This window comes from Ochotona curzoniae, unplaced genomic scaffold (genome assembly GCF_017591425.1).
Source record: "Ochotona curzoniae isolate NIBS_2020 unplaced genomic scaffold, NIBS_Ocur_1.0 contig_1274, whole genome shotgun sequence".
In the NCBI taxonomy this organism is placed as follows: domain Eukaryota; kingdom Metazoa; phylum Chordata; class Mammalia; order Lagomorpha; family Ochotonidae; genus Ochotona; species Ochotona curzoniae.
Genome location: NW_024465023.1, coordinates 4,930,743 through 4,937,043, shown reverse-complemented (window position 1 = coordinate 4,937,043; position 6,301 = coordinate 4,930,743). Strand labels below are relative to the sequence as shown.

Here is a 6,301-nt window from a genome sequence, read left to right as displayed (position 1 = left end):
TAGTAGATTAATTAAAACTTCCATTGAATTTGGTAAAATATACTCTTAATTTTGCACAAACATGAAAATATATTTCTGAATGGAAAGTTTCCATATATTTTGCTTGGACAAACTATGTGTGGACTTCATTCCTTTTCTATGGAGAAAGCTTATACTTTCCATTTACTGTGGAGTTTTCCTTGTTCCTTACTTATCAATAAAGTCAAAATGTTACTCTTCCCACAATGACTTTTTCCCAAAAGGTCACCTCAAGTAATTTACAAAGTTGTTAGAATCTATGCAAGCAAGGACTCATATCTATTCTAAGAAGCATGAGAAGGAATTCCTTGCGTTAAACTAGGGGGAAGCAAGAGCACACTGCTCTTGGCAATACCAGACATTAATCATCCACAACCAATGTTTCCTTGAGTTGATTACAATACCATTCCAACACATGGAAGACATGACCATTCTGCACATTCTAATCCAAAGGCATTATGGAATACTTTGTTGAAGTAGAAACAAGAAAGGTGAAACCACTCACAAAGAGGCGTTCGAAGTCTTGCACATAGTCCTGTTCCTTCTGTGCTTTTCTAAACCTCACGTTCCTTTTTGAATACTCACTCATGTTTCACGCTTAAAAGAGAATATTGTGAACTAGTTTCATTTATACATTCATGTAGCTACATATTAGGTACAGATCAAAATTCACCCTTAAAACCTTAAGACATTTTTGGAAAATTTTCACAGAGTAATTTTGTCATGTTTAATTCCCTGTCAAACCAATTACACATTTGCTAGTTCAGAGCCAACAGGCATAGAAATAGCCTTTTAACGCATGTGACAAATGACACCAGGAACGTATGATGAGGTTTTGTTGGAAAACCAGTTTCTACATCACAGAGGTTTGTAGGAAAATACTGCTAGCGAATGGAATCCCCACTTTGCACTCTGTCCATGTACTAGGTCCAACTCCCTTGAAATAAACATACTCTGAAGGTATGGCATTCCTCAATAAACCCTTCAAAATCTGTTACTGTTCTCCTCACTCCCCACTGCAGAGATGAGAAGTCGAAATGGAGTGAGTATGATACCTCTCACTCTACTTCACTGCCTGTACCCCACAGCACCCCCACCCCCACCGAACCTTGTTCAGGATTTGTGCTCATCGCCCCAACACACATGCTCTGCTCTGTGTATCTTCCTAATTGTTGAGAATCTGCTCTGGGAACCGTTGCCAGAGCCCCTGGGACGAACATACCCCCAGCACCTTCCCCAAGCCTCACCCCAACCTCACTGACACCCCACAGGATCCTGCCCTGTCCCAACCACACCACAAGGACAAGGGGCCCGGCAATGCGCCCCCTGAGGAGAAGGGGACCTCTCCTTTCCCTCACAGCACCATGACATTCAGCACCCCAATCCTCCCTCCTCCTCCTCACACCCACACTTCAAATTCTAAGAAAGTCAAGACAGAAACCAACTAAGTGTCTCTTACGTGCTCAGAAAGAATGAAGATGGAACAAAATGGAAGACGCAGCTTTCCAGTCAGCGGTGTGCGGGAAGCATGATTGTAGCTAGGCGCATGCGCAAATAACTGACACCTCTACTCCAGGGGCATGCGCAGCGATTGTGGCGCCTGGAAGATTTCCGGGTTGTGCTTGGGCGAAGCGGAGGTGCTTTGAAAGGCACAAGTGTCCTAAGCGAAACTAGGGGTTCAATGTGGGGATGATGGAAAAGTCCATTTGTTATTTGGTGTCTGTGAGTGGATGAGGGTGTGAGGTGGGAGTGTTGCTGTTAAACATTTTTTGGTTTGTTTGTTTTTACCTGCAAGTAAGTGATCAATGGGGTTCTTGAAACCCTGATGATTTAGGATCTAAAACAAGACCATCTGGACTAAAAGGAAGCTTTGCATTTGATCCACCTACACAGCCAGATAAGTTTCCCAGTAATATGCAATTCTGCTCTAAAGGTACATAGTAGCTCCTGGTGTCACTCTGTACACAGCAGAAGCACCTCACCACAAGATCCTTTCAAAGCACAGCCCCAATAAGCATATCTCATAGCTCATAGCTTAAGCACCTCCGCTGGCTTCCCATATTTTGATAAAAAAAATATTTTGAGAGCACATAAATAATATACATTTGCACAAAATCAGAAAGGTTCTTGATTGGAGAATTTTGCTGCAGACCAGGAATATGCAACTGGGGGCTCATAGAATTAAAGTATAAACTTAACCAATGTCATTCCCAATATGAACCAATTTTATAAGTCCTCGCCTTGCACGCACTGGGATCCCATATGAGCACTGGTTCTATTCATGGCTACCCTGCCTCCCTTCCAGCTCCCTGCTTGTGGCCTGGGAAAGCAGTCGAGGACGGCCCAAAGCCTTGGAACCCTGCACCCGCTTAGGAGACCCGGAGGAGGCTCCTGGCTTCAGATTGGCTCAGTTCCAACCATTGCACCCGCTGGGGAGTGAATCAATGGACAAAAGATCTTCCTCAGTCTCTCTGCATCTCTGTATATTCTATTTTCCAATTTAAAAAAAGTGACAAAGTTCTGTGTCATCGGAATAGAGAAGCTTCAACTGTTTCAGTAAACTCAGCATGTACTCATACAGTAAAACCAGTCAACCAGAGCATGATGAAATTTACTTCTGTAGCAAAAAATGTGTCCATAAAACTGCAATAATTATGATGGAATGTGGAGAATTTTCATTTCTGATCATAAGAAAGAGATTTTACTCTTACCAGCGTCATCCATATTCTATGGGTGGTAATGTTTACTGTGATAAATAAAGATGAGATTCAAGGTATGAAGTGGCACCAATTTATTATTCAAAGAGAAGTATGTGTGATAGAAGACCAAAACAGAGAAACTTTTCAGATGACTAGGTTTAGTTGGCAAGTTGATTAGGTAGGAATTGATGTCTAAGCAATCCTACGAACTGGCTGAAATGGTAGACTATAATAAAAGCTTTCAAGTGGATACATTTTTCAAGATTATGTTGATATAATAGAAAACATTCTATAAATTGTGCAGATCTAGTTTGCAGAAAACAGTAAGACTTATTGAGAACGTTAGCAGCTGCGTTTCCAGACTAGAACAGTGCCTGCATGTTTTGCTTCAATCTCCCATAAATCTTCTTTGAAGCCTGTGGTTGTTGCCCTTCACCTGTGATAGAAACAATGTTAGGGCACATTGCTTAGCAGAACTCCGTTTAGGTGACTCTACAGAAAGCGCACTGCACACTTGAAGGCCTAAAACTCACAGACTACGGATTACATCCGATTAACAAATGACCAGAATGATTGTGTATTAGAATTAACAGTAGTTTACTCACATCATTGCATGAATAATGAAATAATCAAAAATAATAATGAATAATAAGAATACTTCGCCATGAGAAAAATTAAATCATGTGCTTCTATTTAAATCAGCTGTCAATATAAAGCAAAACAGGAATGCACTGCACACTTTCATTCACTGGAAGCCTAAGCACGTGCTCGCACTGCGTCAGGATAAGCCGCTGCCTGTGATGCTGCATCCCCTACAAGCGTGCCTGTTAGAGCTTCGGCTACTGCATTTCTGACCCGAAGGAGTCCAAGTGGGGAGAACACAATGGAGTTCCTGTCTGCTGGATTCACCTGGCCCAGACCAGGTGGCCATCTCACAGGCAAAGGGAACCAAAGAAAACCATGCTCGGATGCTTCTTGTCTGTGCCGTCTCTCTGCCTCTCTCACACTCTGCCTTCTCAGCATCGGAACAGATAAATCTCCAACGACCCCCAACAACAAAAATGCTATGAAAAAACACGTTTGATTAGAATTATTTACTTCATGTGTTATATCACTCCCAGTACAGGCTTACACAATGTGATTTTACTTTCCAAGGCAAAAACAACAAATAAACAAAAACACAAAACGGTCAGCATTATGCATGATTTGCTTATCTTATAGGGAATTTCAAAGTGTGTCCTTAGGCTGAGTGGTTCCTTTATTAGCAAAGAAACCGCTGCACATGTTCAAGGCTGATTTTGGCTACCAATGAATTGAATCAACACAAGAGCCATAACCATTATCCTAACAGAGGATGTCAAAGTATAAACTATTATAAGTATTAATAGATTTGTAACAATTGCGTACAATGGCTCAATTAACTAACCCTCCTTCTTCTACAAGCGGCAGCATCCCCTGTGGGTGCCAGTTTGTGTGAGGCTACTCCACTTCCCATCTAGTTCCCTGCTTACGGCCTGGGAAGGCAGTGGAGGAAGGTGCAGCCTTGGGACCCTGCACCCTTGTGGAAGACCTGGAAGAAATTCTGGCTCTTGGCTTCAGTTCAACTCAGCTTTGGCCATTGGTCGCACCATTTGGGGAGTAAGCAGTGGGTGGAAGATCTTTGTCTATCTTTCCTTCTCTCCAAAAATCTGTCTCTCAAATATATACAGATACATATTTATATATTTTGTTGATTTAATAATAAATAGCTTTAATATTCTGCAGCATGCATGTTTATAAATGCATATGTAATGCACATATAATCTATGCATACACATGCATATATACACATATATGCATACATATATAATTTGCACATGTGTACATATTTATACGTGTATATCAATGCATTTATATTTAAAACATGTGATTTATATATAAAATATATTATGTTATTGTATATAATATATATGTATTATATGTATAAATCTTTTAAAAATTCTGACAATCACACCTCAACAAACCAATGTGAAAATCATTAGGGTTTATTCTTCTCAATTATACTCAAAAGCAACGAAAGGATTTCATCCTTTTTTCAAGGTTCATCATGAAAATTGTATACACTTAGCTTTCAAGCATATGCCTGTGGAAGAATGGTTAGTTTATATATAACAATCTGATGCATTATAGCAGTAGGTATTATTTTCATTGACACTCTTATAATTTACTCTATTAACATCTTTCATATATTTTATATTGCAATCCCATATAACTTCGGCCAACTTTGTCTCTGCCTCTGACACCATGAAACAGATGTTAGGAGTGGAAATGACCTTTAAAGGAATCTTCATACGTAGTGTCTGTCGTGATAATTGCAGTACGATTACTTCCATGTTAGCTGAAATAATCAAAACCATATAAAACAGAAACCTTGCAATTTTCATCTTAATAAACAACACACCTGCTTCTGGAATTTGAATGGATTCTGAACTTGGCGTGCTACTCATATTTATCATCACGCTTATCTGCAGGCTCAACCTGTGCCTTCAGCAGAGTCTGTTCCATTTCATCAGGTTCCACAGAAGGGCCTTAACAACGAAACGGTCAGCATTAATTAAAACACAAACAACAAGTAGAGAAACAATAGTAATGGTTCTGTTTGTTTCACTACATAAAAGTGTGTAGCCTCATTATTTCAGTAGTCTAATGGGGGAAAGAAGAAGAATGGGACTATTGAAACACTTCCCTCTCCCTTCCCAAAGCTGCTTGCAGATCAGTTCAATTTCCCTGTTACTGTAACTATGATGCCACATCACTGGTCTTTTGGGGGCAGTTTAACTTCAGTATGAGCTTTAGACATAACCTATGTGTCTCCCTAGCATGAGGATGCCAACCATTGCGTTCTTTAATGACTGTCATAGACATTGTGTGTGGATGTCAGTGTGTGCATGCACACACACACACACACACACACACACACACACACACACACAAAATATTGACCGAACAAATCATATGGAATTTTTGGGAGAAAGCCATGCAAATGCTCAATCAAGAAAAAGTCACCTTCCAATGACAGTAAAGTGTGGTGGACTTTTAATGTGTCCTAACCCTCCTCTCTGAAGGCTAAGACAGGAAATATTTGAGGTTATGTTCCAGAGGGTTTTTTCTTTTGTATTGTCTGGTTTTGTTTCCTCCCGTTGCCAGTATGGCATAACATGTGAGGCACAAATACACCTCAACCACCTATAAGAATTCTCTTTCCTTTGCTTTTCACCTTCAACCTCCATGGGTTCTTCACACTCAGTCTCCATTGAACTTGCAATGTCAGCACATTCCGATGGCGGCTGCTCTTTGGGGGTTTGTTGTTCCCTGCACTCTTGGACCTATGGGTGCGAGTGTGCAAATGCAGAGTTAGAATAGAACATGCAAAGACATATTTCTCTGTGTGTAAATCCAAACTTAATTAAGAATAAGGCATTTTACAACAGACAAATGCCAGATTACTTTAACATTTTCATACCAGATGGAAATAAAATATATCTTCTTGAAAGCCTTAAAAACGTATGCACAAACACATTGCAAAATACACACTTCCCACTAAT

At 40.2% G+C, this 6,301-nt stretch overlaps 1 long non-coding RNA gene across 1 annotated transcript; it reads right to left on the bottom strand.

Annotated features, from left to right (window-relative positions):
• Positions 1–2,796: 2,796 nt before the first annotated feature.
• Positions 2,797–6,036, bottom strand: LOC121170307. Its single transcript, XR_005885943.1, has 3 exons — positions 5,974–6,036; positions 5,158–5,284; positions 2,797–3,153 (listed from the first exon to the last, which is right to left on the bottom strand). It is a non-coding gene; the product is annotated as an uncharacterized LOC121170307 (long non-coding RNA).
• Positions 6,037–6,301: the final 265 nt, after the last annotated feature.